Genomic DNA, 22448 nt, shown 5'->3' with positions numbered 1-22448 from the left:
TGGTACTCGGCCCCAGCTCTGTGCCCTTGGTTCTCTGGAGTTCCCATGATCGGGCGCCATATAATATCGAAGCCCTCTTCATCATAAGTTTCTAATTAAGAATTAACATTGGAGTTACGAAAACTCCCACTTCTGATGAGCTCATAGCTCTTGGTGCTCGACCCCAGCTCTGCACCCTTGGTTCTCTGGAGTTCCCATGACCAGGTGCCATATAATATCGAAGCCCTCTTCATCAGAAGTTTTCAAATTATGAATTAACATTGGAGTTACGAACTCTCCCACTTTCGTTGAGCTCATAGCTCTTAGGGCTCGGTCCCAGCTTTGCGCCCTTGGTTCTCTGGAGTTCCCATGACCGGGCGCCATATTATATCGAAGCCCCTCTCATCGGAAGCTTTTCAATTAAGAATTAAAGCAAAGTTCTAATGCCACCATCCTCCGACATTCCATCTTAGCACTTAGGTGCTCCACCTAGTTCTGCGCCCTTGGTCCCTTTGGTTTTCCATGACTTGCGTGCCATATAATATCGAAGCCCCTCTCATCAGAACCTTTTCGAAAAGGAATTTAAAAGGGTTTTGGTGTAATCGGGTCCCAAATTTCGGCACTCTTTAGATTTCGGCCTCCCTTTGAATTTCGGCTTTCCTTTTGGCTTCGAGACTTAGGCCTTTGATTTTGGCTTCCTCCCTGTGATTTCAGCCCCTGATATTTTCTCTCCTCTTTAGCCCTTTTGCACTTCGGCTCCCCTTTTTGGCCACCATTTGACACAATTGCAAAAAGGTGTAATAGGTGACAACTTTGGCTCCAACTTGGGACAGTGCATTGCTGGCAAGGTGCTAGGAACCTGCAAACTAGTAGCCTTCACCATTGGGCATGAAGTCAAAATATATTGAACCTATAAAACTAGAAAAGCTGTGGAACTTTATTTGCTAGAAGTCCTTTCCTCATAATACTAAAATGCAGAACTATCACTTCTAGAAATTGTAAATTAAATTCTCACCTGGTGAGCTTATTTATGTACAACTCATACTTATGTACAAGGCTCAATTCACCCAAGTGAAGTCAACCTTCCAATGATACCATCTCAACATCTAAGTATTGGACCTTATGTCATCGTTCTCTAGAAATTCAACAACTAAAATAGGCATGTACCACATAAAATCTTTGGACAAAAAATTTGATATGTGCCCCCAAACTGATATTTGATGCTCAGCTCTTTTAATATCCTTCATGAACCTTCTATTTGGGTCGTGTACTTGAAAATCAGTGACTAAAACAAGCATGCACCACATAAGAATTTCAAACCAAAAATTTGACACATACCTTGGAATTAATGTATACTGTTGCGGGCCAAAGAAAGATGCCATGTAGTTAGCTACTGGATCATAGAACTGATGAGAAAAATTTATAGTTGTCTCCCTTTCTTGAACAGTTTCCAGGCACGAATATTTATGCAATAGGCAGCCATAGACATTGCTTGGCTCTTCAACTTTGGGCTCCTCTTGAAGAAGTTGTTGCTGGTAATCTTCTCCCCACTTGTTGGTAAGCAAATCCCTTTGAAAGTCTACAACAATCTCATCCTCCTCTGAATCATCTGAATCATAGATCGGAGAATCTTTATCGACTTTAATACTAGCTTCTTGAACTTGTTCTCCATTTGAAGGATGTGAATCATAAACTAGAGCCTCTTTGTTAACCTCATGGTGGGCCTCCTATTTTTGTGCAGCTTCCCATGACTGAGACTGTTGTGGTTCTGCATCGCTCAACTCCCCATTGGAGTCATACAAATCATAAGAAGGAGAATCATCAAATTCAGCAGAATAAGATCTCTGAGGGTTTGTTTGCAGCTTGATAATGTCTCCTTCCCTTTCTTGATTGTTGGGTAGTGCTTCTTGATGCAAGTATATGTTTTCTTGGAGTTGAGCCCCACAAATATCTTCAGCAACATCATTAATCTCAGAAATATTTTCAACATTAAAATGTTCACAACAATCTTCAAACAGACCACCCAGTGGATATAATCTTTTGCAAAAATGATTAAATGCTATGTGAAAGCTCTTTAAGGAAGATATGTTGCCATGAGGTATTGTTTTGTACCAAACTCTAGCATCTTCATCTAAAGAATACATGAACAATTTCATTTTCACATCTTCAAGAACAATACCCTGTTGTTCCATGCATTCATGAAAGTCCTTGAGGTGTTGGTTCGGGCTTCTATCTGTGCTTCCACTGAATCTAGGCAAATAGGCAGACCATTCATGATATGGAGGAACATGATGGGGATAACCAACAACAGAAGAAAAATCCAGTGGGGCAAATTTGTTGGCCAAGAATGCAAGAAGGGCCATTTTGAAAACCCCTTTAGGTGAGTGATCTCAAGGTCAAATGTAGGGGAAGTTTTATGTTGTTTAGCATCAAAGCGAGTATGAGGCCCCTTGAAAGCCAGAATGACCAAATAAAGATATAGACAGTGAAGTCTCTAGGGTGAGAGATCTTCAACCCACACTTCCCTTGCTCACCCGACAGAGGGAATGTAAAAATTGTCGTACCCAGGGAAAAATATTATGATTCATTCCCCAGCTAAGGCACCAGAAGATGTTGTAGCTCCTAAAGACAACCCTCGAGTTGAGGAAAGGGTCATTGCCCAGGGCATCTGAGAGGAGTGCTTTGAGGATTTGCTAAGATTTCGTGTAGCACTCTATATTTAATATAAATAAAATTAGATTGACTCAGAACTTGGTTCAATCACCCTTCACCAAGGTAGACTTAAACATACACATATATATGTAGGCAGATATCGCTCATCCCAAGGATAAATGTCCTGATATGGTGGCCAACACACAGTAAAATGCAGCTTAATATTTGTCGTTGTAGTAAAAATGGAGAGAGAGAAAGTAAGGAAGGAATTCAATGCAAAGGGTTGGATAACACAGAATCCTAAGCAACGAATCCCAGCAGAACTATGGAAGAATAAGGAGATGAAAGTGCAGAAATTGTGGAGCGCATTTAAGGTTTCTAGCTCTATATTTTCATGGGTACATTCTGTCACAAAATAACATTGGTAAATCTATGTGATCTCACAGGTACTGTTGGCTACAATATAACATTAGTAAATCTGTAATTGCACAAGTACCGTTGCTACCCTATAACATAAGTAAATCCATAATTTGAGAGTGAAACCAGCAGCTTCTTTACACAATTTCAGAGGAAGATAAACATACATGAAATGAAAAACAGAGGGGAACACATACTACACATTATTCCGCTTGGAATCACCAGATCTGCTTCATTAATCTTTGAAAATGGAATCCATATCATAGGTCAAACAAAATTGACACTTGTATAAGCATTAGCACCTTATGAACAAGCAATTGAACCAAGAGTTGGAACCTCTTTCTGTACACAGAACTCAGAATACCTGCAAAAATAGATTTCGGACCTCTAGGAACAGGATTTGGGAACCTTTTAAATGAGCTTCTTCCCCCTATTTATAAGAAGGGGAGCTTTGAACAACGGCTACAAAATATCTCAACAATGCTCCAGTTGTCTGAACTAACAGTGGTCTGAGCATGTAGAGGTTTTGTTGCCCAAATGATTATAACAAATTTGATTATTTCTGTAAAATGCAACAAATTACAAAATAACAAAACATGGGAAAACTGAATGATGACCAAAGCAAAATATCTCCATGCTAATTCCTATGATCAACTCTAATCAGGCCACGTCTCTGCCACGATAATCCTCCGCAATTACCGACAGATATGCCTGTCTCTTTCTCCCCTTAACTATTTGAATTCCCCCTTTCTGGAGCTAGAAGCGATCAATTATGGTGGCATTAGCAGTGCTCTATAACATAGTTGTCGACCCATCCATATTTGGTTATCCCCGTGTTGTAGTATCGGGCCTTATCATATCGTAATTCTTATGAAAGAACTTTATGAAAACACAGAGTTATGATCGCCCTTAGCTTCTCTTGCTTAAGCTCCTTTATCACTTATCAACCATGGGACCACTGCCTGTGACCAAAGGCTTAATGCATAGGCGTTGCAATATTGGAGCCTTCTATCCTCGTAACTTCATTTGAAATAACAACTCGTAAACATAAACTTTTGATGCCTTCAAGCTCCTCTTCCATTGGCCTTCTTCCTGTTTATACCATGGGACTGGGTATCGTGACCTTGGGCTCAGTGCTTGGGTGCTAAAGCCTTTGGGCTCCTGTCGGGGGCCTATCTCCCTTTGTAATTCGTGCTTCACCCTTGGTCCTTTGGAGGATCATGACCAAGCGCCACCACATATCGGAGCCCCTTCACCAATGGAACTTTTCCAAACTAGAATTTACACAGGAGTTACGATATTCGCATTCCCAATATGGCCCATAGCACTTAGGTGCTAAATCTTCCCTTGGCTATGGGTTTTGTGGATCTCTCACGACCATGTGCCAGTATGCATCAAAATCCCTCTTCATCGGAAGTTTTCAAATTAAGAATTAACATTGGAGTTACGAAAACTCCCACTTCCGATGAGATCATAGCTCTTGGTGCTCGGCCCCAACTCTACGCCCTTGGTTCTTTGGAGTTCCCATGACCAGGCGCCATATAATATCGAAGCCCTCTTCATCAAAAGTTTTCAAATTAAGAATTAACATTGGAGTTACAAAAACTCCCACTTCTGATGAGCTCATAGCTCTTGGTGCTCGGCCCCAGCTCTGCGCCCTTGGTTCTCTAGAGTTCCCATGATCTGGTTCCATATAATATCAATGCCCTCTTCATTGGAAGTTTTCAAATTAAGAATTATCATTGGAGTTATGAAAACTCCTACTTCCAGTGAGCTCATAGCTCTTGGTGCTCAGCCCCAACTCTGCGCCCTTGGTTCTTTGGAGTTCCCATGACCGGGCGCGATATAATATTGAAGCCCCTCTCATCGGAAGCTTTTCAATTAAGAATTAAAGCAGAGTTTCGATGCCACCATCCTTTGAAATTCCATCTTAGCACCTAAGTGCTCCGCCCAGTTCTGGACCCTTGGTCCCTTTGGTTTTCCATGACTGGGTGCCATATAATATCGAAGCCCCTCTCATCAGAACTTTTTCGAAAAGGAATTTAAAAGGGTTCCAATGTGATCGGGTCCCAAATTTCGGCACTCCTCTTTAGATTTCGGCCTCCGAAATTTTAGCCTCCCTTTGGATTTCAACTTTCCTTTTGGCTTCGAGACTTAGGCTTTTGATTTTGGCTTCCTCCTTATGATTTTGGCCTCTGATATTTGCTCTCCTCTTTGGCCTTTTTGCACTTCGACTCCCCTTTTTGGCCACCATTTGACATCATTTGACACAATTGCAAAAAGGTGTAATAGGTGACAACAAAATCCATGCATGTCCCAACCCCTGGTGGGCGAAGAGCTGCCTCACCTTAAGGGGTAATCACTGCTTATATCATACACAGCATGCTTTCGTCTCTCTGAGCGATGAGTAGTATAATAAAGAAAAAAATCAAAAAACAGTAAAAGGAAAGGGAAGAAGGGTGGGAAAACAAAAGGTTGGGTTAACTCATGTACCACGATTTCTCCCCCCTACATCTATACACTCAAATATGTGGACATTCCTCATCATTACCACCATTGAACCCATGGCATTTGGCTTTAAGACCCCTGTGTCCCTATCCACCTCATCATTATTCACATGACCCCTATCACCTGAAGGATGTACCTTTGACATGTCTTTCCATTTAGGGGCTAAGAACATCTAATAGGGTTGTTTATTAGCCACTTCCACGTAGGGAGGTAACACTATTACATGCTCAAAGCCCCAAATTTGGAAGGGAAACCAATTATGAAGTCTCATTTGTGCCCTTAATTAACAAGCTTGGTTCACTTAGGTGCACTAATGAATTATTGTACCTGATGGTGAGGAGACGCATTGGATCTTATATGTAATTGGCAAGTTGTTTCATCATGGGATGAATAACTTAACTAGGGCCCAAGCCCACCAAAGGATCATATTGACACTTGTAAAGGATGCGTTGAGAGCCATGGGACTCCATCATGTGATAGTGCATTTTATCTCATTGGCACCCTCAGTGCCTTCAGTAGCTTGTTCATCGCCTCACATTATTCATGAGATGATGCACTTGGACCAGAATTGCCACAGTCAGCTTAGCAATGTACACATGGTTTGGCAATTGATCCAAGGCCCAGAGGAGGTTTGTCTCACCCTTGAGACATTGAGGAGCAAGCACCATCATCAGTGCCCCCACTTGGAGCAGTCTACAGGCTTATCTCTCACCAGGAGACTCATGAGACCAGTATTTGTGCCCCAAAGCCACTTTGGAGCACCACATGATGACTTACTTCGACATTAAGGGGCCATCCCATTGTGCATCATTTATGGAGCCCTCTCTCTCATTTCAGCACTTCCAACAGCCTCACTTCATCATGACGTCATCATTTCGGCCTACTATTGGATGGTTTATTCATAATTTTTTAAGCTACTTGGTGGGCTTGTCACCAAGGCCTTATTTTTGCACATTAAAATAATGTTAGGGGCTTTAGAATAGGAATTTGACCTCTAAAGGTCTCATATAAATAAAACTCGCTCTCATTGTGAGAGAGCATCATCATCACTTGGATTTCTCTTGTAAAAGACATTCGCACTTTTTCTCTTGGACGAATTGGAGACTCTTTGATGCATTTCAATATCTTTGGAAGCTAGAATTTCGTCTTGGAGCTACATCTTGATTTATGGTTGGATATATCTCATTGTCATCTTGTAAGTGTTATTTTGTTGAAGATTTTTCTTGAAATAATGTCTAATGTGTGGAATTATTGCAACTAGTTAATTCTCTTGTGCCCTAATTTGTTGAATATCATTGTAAAAGGTTATTTGGTTGTAAATTGCACATGTTACTCATTGCATGACAATTAGATGAATGTTCCTAGTGGATTGGAATTTATTTTTCTTCCATGAAAATCCATAAATCTTGAGTAGGTAAATGTTGAAGATTGGTTGCTAGGGCATCATTCTTTGGCCTCCTTGAAGACGGTTTTGGAAAATCTTGAATCATCTTAGACTCCATAGCCCAAGGATTAGACGTTGGTCCAAGAAAAATTGGTGATCAACCTTTCTCTCCCCTTCTTTTCCCTCTTCAAAAATTTCAGCCCCTCTTTCCTTGGACGTCTATCTAGGGCATCTAATGAAATTATTTAGAGTAGACATTTTCAAATTTTGTTTGGATAGAACTCTTCCTTTGTGTCTCCTCTAGAGGATCTCAAATTTTGGTGGAATTCCCATGGTTATTTCTCCATAAATTTGTGTGCCCTAGGTGTGCCCTAGAAGGGAAACCTAGTTAGTTTTCCTTGGATAAGGTGGCCTTCTTGAGGGTCATATGAGCCTAGTATTCGGTGGAATAAATCATAAGAGACCCTTTTCCTCTCTTACCTTGACCTAGTGAACACCTTGGAAGAACTTCTTCCCACGTTTATCCCTAAAAACCCTAGGTCTAGCGTAAGCTTTTACTAGGTCTCTCAAGAAGAGCGAAAGGCCTATTTGAGGTGTCAAACCATTTCGCAGACTTCTTGAGAGGTCCTATCTCACCTTTGGAGCCTTGACTCTAGGCATACTTATCATTATTGCAAATATCTTAAGCCCTAGATCTTGATTGTTAGAAAATGTAACTATGTTCGGTCTTCAGTCATTATGTAATGTACTTGTCAAAAAAATAAAGAAAAGATTTTTTATTAATGTAACAATGACTTATTAAGGCATGGGTTTCATGCTTGGGTCATCATTACATTAGTCAAAGTCCCCATTGTGGACTCCTAGGATTAATATTGAGTTTATAGAGTCATTGTACATTCGAAGAGACCCTTCTTGGGCTTTCGAATCATGTAAAAAGGTTTTATATAAAATCAAATATGAATTATGTACCCTTCACATCATGTCAGCATAAGGGAGATCAAGTCGGCCTAACAACCCCCATTCGACCCACAAGAAGCCTATATATTCAAGGAGGTCAAATTCATTTGGATCACTCCCTCTCAAGGAAGTTTGATATCTCAAGAAGAGCTGGAGAAGTATGAAGTTTGTTGTTGGGAGGACGAAAGAAGTGTGAGTTTGGGGGAGTCTCTAGAGAAGAAGGAAATCGAGCTTTTGGTAACTCTCTCTCTCTGTTTCGTGTTCTGGGTTGGGAGATCAAAGTCTCCTAAGATTTCACTGTTGCCGGACGCTGCATGTCGTCAGAATTTGCTGCCTAGTCAAAGTTGAGGGAAGAGGTCGAAGATCTTGGAGGCTGACATGGTGTGAAAGGAAAGTTTGGTCTTGGTCTAGGGTAAAGAGTCTCAAAGAATATTATTGAAAGGAAGAATTATCTAAACAAGGTTTTCCCCTCAAGGGGGGTTTCGCCCTGGCATGTGCCTATATCTTGTGTCTCTTGTTTTGTGATCTTCATACACATGTAATATGGTAATTGCTTGATGAAAGATAAAATAATAAAGAAGTAAAAGAAGCCAACACACTCACAAGTAATTATCAAGAAAGGAGAATCAAAACCTAATATAATATCTTTGATTTTCCAACATTGATCTCCATCCTAGGTCTTTCTTGGAGAGCCTTTAGCTTCCTTGAAGCGTTGAATCATTGGTGTGTCTCTCCTTGAATGGGCTTAGTGGAATCACTTAACACATAGATCATTGATCCTTCCTTTTCAAGTGATTCCTCTCCTACCGGGACTCCTCCCATCAGTGAAAGTCCGTAAATAGCAGGGGACATTGACTGAGGCGACAGTGGGCCTTTGTCCCATTGTTGTCACTTGGTCTAGTAGTTGTCCCATAGGTTCCCCTCCTAGGGCCCTGCTAGATTTTGTGGCAACAGTTCATACAGTTGAATAAGTAAATATATTAAAAAACATAAACCCTATCAGGAATTCAAATTTAAAACATAGAACAATAAAATGGTGAAAAGAAAAGGGAGCTGATGCACAAAATATTCTTCAACATCAAAGATTACTCATCGAATAAGTGACCTTCAGTACAAGTATTAGGAGTCAGGATTTAGTTTAGCGAAGACATGAACTAGAATTATGTTTTCCAGTAACCCAAAACTGATTAGAACTATCTTCCTGTAGCAATTGAAACGAATTTCAAAGTCATTAACTGCAAATTAAAGAAAAGAATAAAAGAGATAATTTTGTTAATGTCCAACAAATAATGACAAATAGGTCAATGGGACTGCTAAGTACAATATAATCCCTGATAGAATGAATGGTTGACAACAGATCATCTAATCATCATTTTGTAGTATTATTAAAACAACAAAGAAAATAAATTGGAGATACATGAAAAATGAAAGTAGTAAAACCATATTCTCTTACTTAAAGGAAGCAAAATACAGTTGAGAATTGTAAAAATAATAAAACCTCAAAATAGTCCCAGTTTTCAAATAAGCTATATCATAACAACATACCTCAAGCTTAGCATTCAACCTCTGTCTCTGGACTTCCACATCCTCTAGATCTGATAGATCTGGAAATACAAAAAATCATCTTTCAGCTTTCTATAGGCAAAGGTGATGTCCAACAATATTACGAAGGTCTATCCAGATTCCAAACCCCTCTACACAAAGTTGAAAGTTGATAAAGGAGCGATTCACTTCATGAAACTCCTTTAAATGAAAATGCTTAACCCAAAAAACAAATAAACCTCTCCCCTTCTCTCACATTCATACATACATGCATATTGATGAACATATACATATATGTTATCATTCTCCACTAGTCAATGCGTCTGCCTGTATTGCCGCACCTTTCCTTCTAACAAACTCACATGCAATTATAGAGGCACCAACTAAAAATCAAAATTTCAAGTTACATCTCCCTTAATATTTATCCCGAGGAAAGTGGAACCTATTAAAGTTATTAGCCCAAGAAGTTCTGCAACATGGAATTGTTAGAAATTCTAAATTCTAAATAATTCAGTTCAAAAATATGGACTTTGAAAGCAAGATAAAATACTACTAAGCAAATTAGGGTTTTAAAGGTTTTAAAAATGCTCAATAGATCAGGGAGGAGAGTGATGGGTAATGAGAGTGGGGCATGCATGCAGGTAAGGACAACGGGGATGTGCATGCGCTGACAGGTCTGAGCAATGGTACAACTACAGACACAAGCACAACAGGACAATGTACAGGTACATATGACTGTAAGGGCACAGAGTCAACAGTATTTGCTGGTATGGTCACGAGTTCAGCTGGAAAAGTGATGGGCAGATTTGGGTACAGGATTAAAGATGAATTCCACACCTACAGAGAACGCAGCAAGTATGAACTCCTTGGAGAAGGTATGGGTTGATGCTACAGCTTGGTATTAGCCTCATATTGTATGAGGGGTTACACCCGTTGTTTTTATCACAATGGTTGTTTTTATCACAATGGATGGATTGCAGTGTGGTGCCTATGGAATGGATTGAAGGTATGCACATTCATATCAATTGATTAGGTTAATCCTTTGGATTGGAGGAAACTCACTCTTCTCTGGTTAATTGTGATAGCATGTCTTTGCTTGATGGATCATCATATATATACCAGCATGGATCCATCTTAACCACAGATCTAACATGAGCCGAGAGGGATCAAAATTCTTCAGGTGCAAACTTATTTTAGAGTGCAAAAAACAATTTGTGATTTTTTATTGTTCAAACTGTATTTTGGAATAACATGTGCATTGAATCATTTTATTAATATATTTTAAGTACACCTCAATATTAATTCATATTAAAATATTTTATTCGCAATTGACATTGGATATTTTATTCTATACAGCATTAAAATATTTTCTTTTAACATTTTTTTCTATATATAAATATATATGAAGTTGATATCAGGTGTTAAAATATTTTTTACTTTTTTTTTATTATAGCCGACAATGCTTTTCTATTTTGAGAATATTTTATTTTTATTTTAAGGAGGACGGACATACTTACACATCGCCTTCACACTGCACTGTAGAATGGGCCTCTCGGCTCATATATATATATATATATATATATATATATATATTCGGTGATGATGCTTGCTTGCTTCCTCATATGATCATGGTGTTGCCCTTGGTATACTTGTTACATTTTTGCTCGTGTATGATGGTCCTAACCCTCCAAGGGGTTGGAAAATGGTGGTGCCAGATGTGACACGGCATACTTTTAGACAATAACAGTTGATGGATACAGGGTCATTGTCATAGCTGCACTGTGCACATACTCTTCTTGGCACTTCCCTTGTGACATGCCAGAAAACTGCTCAACTGTGGGTGTGCAATGTCTAGAGGAGAGTCTGTTGCTAAGTGCATTTGTTTGACTGCACCCCTTAAAGCAGATCATCATGGAATCATTGTGACATGGCATACTTTTAATGGACAGCAGTTGATGGATACAGGATCATTGTCGTAGATGCATATACTCTTCTTCGCACTTCCCTTATGGCATGCCAGAAAACTGCTCAACTGTGGGTGTGCAGTGTCTAGAGGAGAGTATGTTGCCAAGTGCACTTGTTTGGCTGCCCCCCTAGAGCACATCATCATGGGGGGTGCGCTAGTTCTGATGATCTATTCTTGTTATACCATGTGTAGCTGATGTGCATTGTCTCAATGGTTAGCATCATCACATCTTGTTTGGAAGCTTGCATCTAGCATGAGGTGTTTGAGGGTCTTAATAAGAATTGCTCACAGAATTTGGAGAGGGATAAATATCAACAAAGGGTTTCTGTAAGTTTTATTCATTAATTATTTCCCTTGGATGTAGTAATTTAATTACTGGCATACTCACTCTGGTTTATGTTTATTATTATGTAATATTTCTTTCTGACACATTTTTATGGTAATGAAACACATATTTCCTAATGGTTGGAAGTCCCTTGAGAATATTGGCCATCTCATGGAGAGGTGGCATCCTTTAGTTGGCTAGGTGTTTGAGGGAGTAGAGCACCCTACTTGTTTTGGCTTCTTTGCACATTATTGGAGGCAGGGAACCCGTTGGCACAATTTTCTAGGTTGCTCCACATGTGCACCCTGATTTTGGTCACTTGGTTATGAAGTTGCACATTATTTTGACTACATTATTATTATTTTGCATTTGCCATCTCCTAGAATGAATTATTCATATTATTTCTTGGAGATGTGTTGATGCATGTGCTTCTAACCATCTTGGCACATTTCTCTAGGGCACATCCTCAGGAGAGAAGATTCTAAAATAATCAGGACAGTGATTGGTAAGACTCATAAAACTGTAAGTATCATGTAGGAATGCCTTATGGGGCATAACCTATTGAAGAAAATGCCATGCTTAGACCCTAGGGTCATTTTTGGGTAGCAAATTTATTAAGAGACCAACATAGAAACATTTGTTGCAAAATAGCTAGAATCTGAAAGCCAATTTTTGACATCACTCATGCAAAAGAATATTTATAAGTTGTTTTCCCTATTTTTCCTCTACAAATGATTTTAATTTGACTGAACTGCACAAAAGCCACAGATAAACATATTGGGAACGGTATCTAGCATACCAATAATGAAAAGAAAACATGTTGGATTAATGTCACGGCAGTAAGAAGTTCACTGTGTGCAAGTTGCATTTAAAATTGCAAACATTCCCATCTCAGTCAATAAAGTTGGCGACATTCCAAACTCATTCTATGATTGTTTAAAGCTACCACAATTACCTGCAACATCTTCATCTTCCTCATCATTTGCACTACCAGGTAGGTCTTCCATAACTATATCCTTCGCCATATCCGTTGAATAAGAGCATCTGCCATTATCTTTTGTAATCTTTTGACTTTGGTCACCCTCTAAGCAATATTCTACATCCATTACTTCTTCTTCTGTGGCTTGGTATCAGTGTTCCACCTGCTTCAACCTAAGAAAGAAAAAACCCATTAATTAGCCATCTCCATATCTGAATTCAAATATACTCATTACTACAGATGAATGTGAAGACTTTAGGTATTTGTATAAGAAAACTGGTGTCCCAAGCATCTCCCGTAGAAGTTCAATTTTCAACTAACTGATTCCCCCACATACAAATAAAGATTTCTCTCAAAGCAGAAAAAAGAAACCAAATTCAGAATTCCCCTTTATCAATCACTAGAAGAGGAAACACTCCTTAATTGACTCTAGGAAAAGAGTTGAATGGCATAAAGCAAGAAAACTTTACAATGGATAATCTCAGCAATAGTCCATCAAGTGCAGAGAGAAAATAGTTTCAATAGAATGAGTGTAGACACAAAATATTAACCATCCAAAATTATTAAGATGTTGAGGACTTTGTAATCAAAGAACTGTAGCAGCAACAACTGAAATGCACATAAATAAGAATCCAATGGAAATTCCAAATTGTTTCAAAGACCCTACCAGCCTAATATTAATAATGAAACCTATTTAGACAGCAATTCTAATAAACAACTATAGTTGATGAAATTCTGTATAAGGTGATATTAAGTATGAAATTATGAATCGTATATGGTAGAGAACTACTAGTCTAGAAGGTGGTCCTAGGACCAGTGAAGTATAGTCAACTAATGTGTTTTGAAATGAATGCAGTTAGAACTAATATACTGGAGCATATATTACTGAAATTGAGCACTCTTACCAGAGCTAAATGATAGATTTGACATCTTATTTCTATATTGACAGGTTCTTATCCAGCACCACTATTAAACATCTATAGTGATGTTGAATTTAAAACATTGCAAGTAAATTTTAAAAAGCATTAATTCGTTTTCCACAGAGCAGAGAAAAAATTATTTTTCACCAAAACGAGGTTCTTGCCGAACAATTAAAACTTCCTGGAGAAGGCATTCCTGAAAGTGAAAAAGAAAATAAGGAAAATTCAATCAGAAACCCAGAGCTTACCTTCAAAATACACCAACAATAACAAGAAAAAATACAAATACACATGCCAGAAATGCAACAGTAAATAGAAAATGCATAAAATGAAACTAGGGATCATGTCTAATCCAACAAGCAAACAGTAACAGAAAGACCTAAATTCAGAAAAAAACAGTGACTATAGGACTTGAATAGCCTCAAATAATATCTTAGTCAGTGACACTGTCAGATGATAGCAAAGATGACCCCTAACCTCACTCCCTCAAAGCTCAGAGAATGTAGTTGGCCATTCATTATGAAAAAAGTTATTGTTGAAAATACTGAGAGAGGGGGTGAATCAGTGTTTCATAAATTTCAACAATTTAAGAATCAAAACAATTAACCAATAACATCAAATCAAATGAACAAGACATATATATATATATATATAGGACTTTGTAGTCAAAGAACTGTACCAGCAACAACTGAAATGCACATAAATAAGAATCCAATGGAAATTCCAAATTGTTTCAAAAACCCTACCAGCATAATATTAATAATGAAACTTAGTTAGACAGCAATTCTAATAAACAACTATAGTTGTAAAGTGATATTAAGTATGAAATTATGAATCGTATATGGTAGAGAACTAATAGTCTAGGAGGTGGTCCCAGGACCAGTGAAGTATAGTCAACTAATGTGCTTTGAAATGAATGCAGTTGGAACTAATATACTGGAGCATATATTACTGAAATTGAGCACAGCTAAATGATAGATTTGACATCTATATTGACAGGTTCTTATCCAGCACCACTATTAAACATCTAAAGTGATGTTGAATTTAAAACATTGCAAGTAAATTTTAAAAAGCATTAATTTGTTTTCCCCAGAGCAGAGAAAAAAAATTTTTCACTAAAAAGAGGTTCTTGCTGAGCAATTAAAACTTCCTGGAGAAGGCATTCCCGAAAGTGAAAAAGAAAATAAGAAAAATTCAATCAGAAACCAAGAGCTTACCTTCAAAATACACCAACAATAACAAGAAAAAATACAAATACACATGCCATAAATGCAACAGTAAATAGAAAATGCATAAAATGAAACTAGGTATCATGTATAATCCAACAAGCAAACAGTAACACAAAGACCTAAATTCAGAAAAATAACTGGCTAAAGGATTTGAACAGACTCAAATAATATCTTAGTCAGTTACACCGTCAAACGATAGCAAAGATGACCCCTGACCTCACTCCCTCAAAGCTCAGACAATGTAGTTGGTTGTTCATTATAAAAAAAGTTATTGTTGAAAACACTGAGATGGGGGTTGAATCAGTGTTTCATAAATTTCAACAATTTAAGTATCAAAATGATTAACCAATAACATCACATCAAATGAACACAAGACGTATATATATACAAGCACACACACACAAACAATATCTTTATATTACAAAGGAAGCTACAACCTCTTGTTTAACAGTTACCACTGGAAGGGCTACAACCCCAAGATTTACCAGCACCCACTGGAAGGAGGCAACAACCCCCTGAAGGAAACTACAACTTCCTTACCTAGCACCACCCTACCACCCTATACAATAAAAGGCAAAATAATATCTTCTTGGGCTCCCATACCAGGGACAATGGCCTAATTACAACAACACTCAAACAACTTCAGTTTAGACCCTCTTCAAAGCCAGAGCCAAAAAGTCTGCTTCAACACTCTCCAAGTCTGCTCAAAATAAGGCTTTATTGTTGAAAACACTGAGATGCGGGGTGAATCAGTATTTCATAAATTTCAACCATTTAAGTATCAAAACGATTAACCAATAACATCGCATCAAATGAACAAAATACACACACATATATATAGACACACACACACAAACAATATCTTTATATTCCAAAGGAAAAGCTACAACCTCTGGTTTACCAGCTACGATTGGAAGGGCTACAACCCCAAGATTTACCAGCTCCCACTGGAAGGAGGCGACAACCCCCTGAAGGAAACCACAACTTCCTTACCCAGCACCACCCTGCTACCCTATACAAGAAAAGGCAAAATAATATCTTCTTGGGCTCCCATACCAGGGACAATGGCCTAATTACAACAACACTCAAACAACTTCAGTTCAGACCCTCTTCAAAGCCAGAGGCAAAAAGTCTGCTTCAACACTCTCCAAGTCTGCTCAAAATAAGGCCTCCAAATTTGCTTCAAGTCTGCTACAAAGATGGCTTCAAGAATGCTTCAAAATTTATTCCAAAAGATCTTCAAGATCTTCTTCAAGTCTGCTCCAATACAGCTTCAAAGAAGGCTTCAAATGTTTCTCCAAGGCTGCAACAAGGAAGGCTTAAGAATGCTTAGGAAGTCCAGCTCAAAATCTAATAAGCTTCAAGATGGCTCCAATAAGCTGATATACTGTCTTCAAATTATGCTTCAGAATGTCTCCAAAAGAGCCCTGAAAACAGAGGACAAGAACAGCATTAAGTCTGTCACAAAAGAGGTTGCAATGTAAGGCCGAAATACTCTCTTCCACAGGGCTAAATGTCCCCGGGAGGACCCAAAATTTCAGACCCTGAATCTATCACAGGAGTCTGAGTTATCTGCTTTCCTCGGGCCCGAATTTCCACAGGCCCGAGCCTCTTCAACAGGACCGAATCACAGATCTTGGTCTGTCCTTCAGGCCGAATTAGGCAGCGAATTGTTGCTATAATCTAGGCCAAGTTTTTCCAAAAAATGAGCTGAGATACAGGCTGTGGGAGAGGTCGACGTCTGCTCCTAAAGTAGACAAGCTTTTCCCCAAAACCGATCAAGAAATTGCCAATAACCATAACCCTAAACCAAAGAAACCAGAATCCAAAAAAATGCTTCTTTAATTTGCCTTCCTTCAGATTCTCGTTTAAGCACAAGGCCTTGGATATTTTTGTCTCGGATTTCTTCTTTTTGTCTCAGACCACCGAATTTGCTTGCCTTAATTGCCCATGGCTGAAGTAATATAAAGTGGATGGGAGAGCCAAGTTTGGGGCCGACCTGCCCAATGAAATGTTGTGGCTTTTGCTGGAGCCAACATTATAGTTTTGTGAACAGACATGACTATATTTGAAGCGGACTTGGTGGAGATGAATCCGACTAGTTTAGGGGAGGTTTAGGATACTTAAAAAATCAATTTTTGACTTCCATGTCATCTTCTTTCAAGTTGATTAGGACACAAGGATTTTGGTCAATAGTTTTGACTTTCTTGAAGGGTTTGCAATGAGATACTGAAGCCATAAATTAATGGGGCATGATCTGATGCAAAAACCCATTCATTTGGGGAATCAATCTTCTAAAATTATCCTCTCCAACCAGGAGGACCCGTGAAATGTGCCACCTATCAAACAAAACAGAATGACAAGGGATACCACTCTAGGAGGTCCTTGTATCTAAAATTATTAACCTTCGCATGCAATTTACCAAACCAAGTGTGGGCCCATTCACCCTTTGACATCAATGACAAATTCTTCTAACAATTTCCCCCTTTGTCATTGATGTCAACACTCATGCTCCCCCTATCTCAATGCTTCACTTCCTCCGTCTTCATGCTGCATTTCCTTTCACCCTTTGACATCAATGGCAAAGGGTGACTCATGTCTTTGCGGCTGCTCCTGCTGAACATATGGCACTCAGCATGACTTTTGTCTTCTTATCCTTTCCTTCTTTGTCGTTCCTACAATTCTTTTGCTTGGCCACAATTTTATTCTGCTCTACTTGGTCTAGAACATATATGTTGTTTGGTCTTCATGTGGTTGTTGCAACCAATCTTTTTGAATCTTCTTTGATTTCGCACTTCTGAGAGTCAAACAAGAGATTATACCCTTGATCACACATCTTGCCAACACTGAGAAGATTGTGCTTCAAATCCTTAACTAGCAAAACATTTTGTGCTTTCATATGTTCACTTCCAAGACTTGCTACACCTTTTCCAAGTATCTTGATAAAAGAGTTATCTCCAAATGCAACATTGTCACTCTTTTCTTTTAGGCTGACAAATTTGTTTTTATCTCCAGTCATATGTGTCGAGCATCCACTGTCTATGTACCATTCATCTTCTTTATCTTCAACAATCAATGCTAAGTTGCAATATTCCTTCTTTTTCCTTTCCCATTTCATAGCTGGCTTTTCTGTCTTTATGATTGGAGCATTTTCAAGCCTGTAATCATGTGCCTTGTGACCAAGATTATTGCATTTGTAGCACACAATATTTTGATTCATTAGTGGTTCAAATGGATTGTAGTTTCTATTGGTATTGTTGACTACTCAGTGTCAACTACCCCTTGAGCAGAGTTCAATGCAGAACAATCAGAAATTTTCCAAATTTCATCATCATCGCGCAGCTTCTGGTCATCATAATGTAATCTAAATTTTGCAGCTCGGCGGGCCATTGTGTAAAAATGATTCTAGTATGTTTATAAAGTCGTGTAAAACATCTAGATAAGCCTATGATTTTTACCAAAGAGTTTCACTCTAGGGATTTTTTTCCCTCCGCCAATTATTTGTGTTTTTAAACATTTATAATTGGTAGAGTTTTTCTCCCGAGCATGCCCCAAAGCTAGAGTGGGGCTCAATGGTGAGGTCTTAGGTGAGTCCTAGTGTATAGAGTCTATGTAAATTATCATACTAGATCATCTGTAAAGTGATGTGGAATTTGGTTGAATCTAGAGGTCATATTTTTATTGTCAAAATTCCCCTTCTAAAATGGGATTTTCATGTAATATTTTATGTAAAGATGTAAAAAAGTGTTGTCTATAGAGGTTCTAGGGGGTGTGATTACTGAAATTTATACTTCAATGCCTAAACTTTCTATTTAGACACACTTTGAGGGTGGAAATATATGTGTAAACCCCTCTAGAGTCATTATTTTTATTTTCTGGCAAAAATGGCAGAATTTTTAGCCAGAAATTGGTCAAAAAATTAAAATGAGAGAACAATTATTTCTCTAGGTGGAAAAATAATTAAAAAGGGAATGTGCACTTTCCAAATAAGGGATTAAATTGAAAGTTGAGAAAAGTCTCATTTCCAAGGCAAAAAAGTCCCACAAAAAATTCGTCGGGCCAGAAGAAAAATAAATTCTCATGGGAAATCAAATTTTTGGTCTAGGTGGTTATTTTGAATGAGGGAATTTCAAGAAAAATATTTTTGAAAATATTCTAGTGGTCCAAAACCACTCCAGGGTCAAAGATTGGTCCATCCAGCTCATCAATCAAGGAAGTCGAATTTTTCTATGGATCTATGCAGCAGTAATCAAGGGTTCGAATTATTTTGAGGAAGATCAAGCCATGGATCAAGTCAACTAGTCGTTTTTTCCACTTGGAGGCTCTCACACTCTCATTTTTCTATATAAGGAAGCTCTAAGCTCCTCATTTGTATCATGATAAAATCTTGAGCTCTTGGCTAAGTGAAGCTCTGCTACTTTTGTAATATTATAATAAAGAAACAAAAAAACAAACCAATAAAAACAACAACAACAAAAAATCTGAGCAAGAAAATAAAGTCTTTGGGGCAAAGCTATGGTGTTATTCTTCAGTTATATGGTAATATCTTTCTGATCTATTGTGCTTCATGTTCTACTAATGTTCTAATTGTTATTTCCATTAGCTCTTGAAGATTCATTGGTGTATAGTTATCTTGCATCATTGTTTAGATTTGGAGAAACACTTTAGGATGAGCAAATCTATTGGTTTTCGGTTAAACCCTTAGACTCCTCTTCCACTGTGTTATCCAAATCTCTATGGATCTAACAAATACTTTTCAAGTGTGTAGAAAATAATATTGTTGATCAGATCTTGGATACTTGGGGACATTCTCGGTTGAATTAACCAACTATTCAGGGCATAGAAGCTGAGGAACCCATAGTGAGTTATATGAAGACTTATCAGTCAAAATAGGAAAAGGGGTTTTCTTGCCATCTGCTCTACATCAAATTTTATCTATCTTTAAATCTTCCAAATTATTTTTAGAGCTTTAAATGAATAGATTTGCGATTGAAGAGCTTGTTCTTGTAAATTTGTAAATAGATCTTGTATATATTTTCCTCTAACTCTTATATATATTTGTCCACCCTATATATATCTATTGACATTTTTCTTTTGTTCTCTTGCAGATCTGAAGAAAGGGACGAGGGTTTTATTTTTTATTTTGTTTGCAGGTGGATTAGCCCAATGAATCAAAGAGAAACAATTTTTTTTTGGGAGGTTATACCCTCATCTAGCCTAGCAGCTAGGGTTTCAGTGCAAAGAACATCTTTTGTAGGGTCATATAGCATCTTAGCCCTCTCTCTTCAGGGTCGCAAGCCTATAAGCCATCTCTAGGCCTTTCAAAAGGGAGAATTCAATTTTTTTGTAGCTTGGATCTCACTGAAATTCTTTTAGGGAAGCCGAACTGGCTTTGAGACCCTTCCTCACACCAAAGTCGATTTTATTTGCAACAGTTTCCACTTATAATTTTTGTAAATAATTTTTTGGATTGTTTCTCAAATTTTTTCTTTCCAAATCTAACTCGGGTTCCAATTTTCTAGATCAGATACACATTTTTGGGCTCAAGTTTTTATTTATATTTATTTGGGCTAGTCGTTGACTTCTTGGCTCATTTTTGGCTTAGCCGCAAGGCCTTTAGTGCCTCATTTTGCTTCAAATATTTTGTGGCTAACCCTTTTTTGTTTGCTGAGAAATCGTTCACATTTTCAAGGATTTATACATCTATTTTCTTGGCTAGGAGCTAGCCTTTTGGGGCTCATCCTTAGAGACTATTTTTGGAGACTAGCTGCAGGCCTTGAGAGGCCTCTTTCTCCAAGCCAAGGACTTGAAGAAGTTCAGATACCCTTTCAAATCTGAAACGATTTCATTTTGAGGGTTATTAGAGTTTTTCAAGAGGTTAAAGAATTGAAAAAATTGCAGTTATAATAAAAAATTTATTAAAATTTTTATGGCCTTTCCTTGACAAGGACATGAGCTTTGAGGGTTATATTCATCAATGTTGTGGGTTTCTAGAGGCTTGGGAGCAAGTCGTTTGCCGTTGAAGTTCATCATCTATTGGCTTGTAACCTCTTCTTGATATATTGATGCTTTAGGAGCAATTGGTTGTTGTAAAGTTCTAATTATCTTTGTAATCTCGTCAAGGTTATTGAAGAGCCCTTCTCACTGTCTAAAGGGTTATTTCTTCATTGTAACATTAATAATAAAGTGATCTTCTTACTTGAAGGGAGCTTGGGATTCAATCCCTTGGTATCCCCCTCCTTGTTTAAAAGGGAGGATCTCTTAGCTTAGCTTCTCTTTGCTTTAGCTTTAGATCTGATTACTAACCTCTTTTCCTTGCTTTCTTCTAGCTAGTTGGATTTCATTGTCATTTTCTCTTGTCCCTAATCTCATTTGCATAGTAGATTGGTAGCAGTTTTTCTAATCACTGGTAGCGATCTCATTTGCCATTTTCTAATGTGATTTTAACATACAAATCTCACTTCTTTTAATTGTCATAATAACATAAGTGGAGAATATCTTAATAAGCACTATAACTAAAGGCATTTAAGCTATTGTTTCTAACATATGATCTAATTGCATCTCTTCTATTGTTTCATTGAGTAATATTCTATTTGCTTCATTTAATCATTGTTGTAAGCTAATCATCTTGTGCTTTAAGATTATAAGTGGATTGGCTTTTCCTTTACTGAAGCATCTTGTTGTAATTGGATCTCATTGAAGCATTTGCATTTGCATCTTAGATCTAAATTTGCATTCTTAAAATTTACCTCCAAGCATAAGCTTGGTTGATAGAAAGATAGGACAACCTTCTTCGTATCCAATTTAAGAAGCTTGACCCTTAGACAACAGTTAAAACGAGTGACCTTGCAGTTCTCTTGCGGCCAAGCCCTTGTAGGAACGGAGGCACTTGGGTTGCTAGAAGTCCTGGGTAGGTATCATTAATGAGGCCTTGGCCTCCTTCTCCAGCGCTTCTCCCAATAACCTTGTTCTAAGACTAGCTTCGATAATTGAAGAGAAGGCCTTCACCTTAGAATAGGCATATAATTAACATTAACCAAGATCTTGAATCTCAAATAGGTAGATTTTGCATTCACTCTTCTAACATCGTCATTTTGCATTTCAATTGATTATTGCAATTGGGATTGAGAGCCTATTTCATACTTGCAAATCTTACATTGTTTTACTTGTTATTTTCAAGTTTATTGTCTTTTGAATATCATCTTTACTTGAAGTTCAAGTCTTATTTATATTTCCAATTGTTTTAATCTCTTGATTTCTTGTACAAACACGTTTTTGCAGCATTGTCTATCTTACAACTTGATATTGTATTGTTATTTGCAAGTACTTTAATTTGTATTTGAGCATTGTTATTAAGGCACTGGTCTCTCACTTTTACAATCTCATTAATTGTCATATTGATCTAACTGAATCTATTTTTAACTCTTACAGTGCTCATTAATAATCACACTAGCCAATTAACTTCAAATCAAGTTATCTAAAGAAGTAATTGCCTTGCCCTTAGTCTCCTAGAACTTCTTCTTCCAACAATTTTTGCTCTTTCGTTTATCTTTAGGGACTACCCCTTATAGATTGTCTAGGAGAGAGCTT

General features: G+C 37.9%; 1 pseudogene across 1 annotated transcript in view; it reads right to left on the bottom strand.

Moving 5' to 3' along the window:
• The window catches only part of LOC149186350 (uncharacterized), a 181289-nt pseudogene that overhangs the window by 124697 nt on the left and 34144 nt on the right, over positions 1-22448 (bottom strand). Inside the window, exons 2-3 of the transcript XR_016255693.1 lie at positions 12686-12882; positions 9443-9501 (exon numbers count right to left, since the gene is read on the bottom strand). The product of XR_016255693.1 is annotated as an uncharacterized LOC149186350 (transcript). The remainder of the gene's footprint in view (positions 1-9442; positions 9502-12685; positions 12883-22448) is intronic.

The sequence above is a fragment of the Pinus tabuliformis genome, chromosome 3_1, assembly GCF_031772625.1.
Source record: "Pinus tabuliformis cultivar Carrire ecotype Pingquan chromosome 3_1, CPIR1, whole genome shotgun sequence".
NCBI lineage: Eukaryota > Viridiplantae > Streptophyta > Pinopsida > Pinales > Pinaceae > Pinus > Pinus tabuliformis.
The sequence above is the reverse complement of the archived record's forward strand: the minus strand, read 5'-3'. Positions and strand labels throughout refer to the sequence as shown.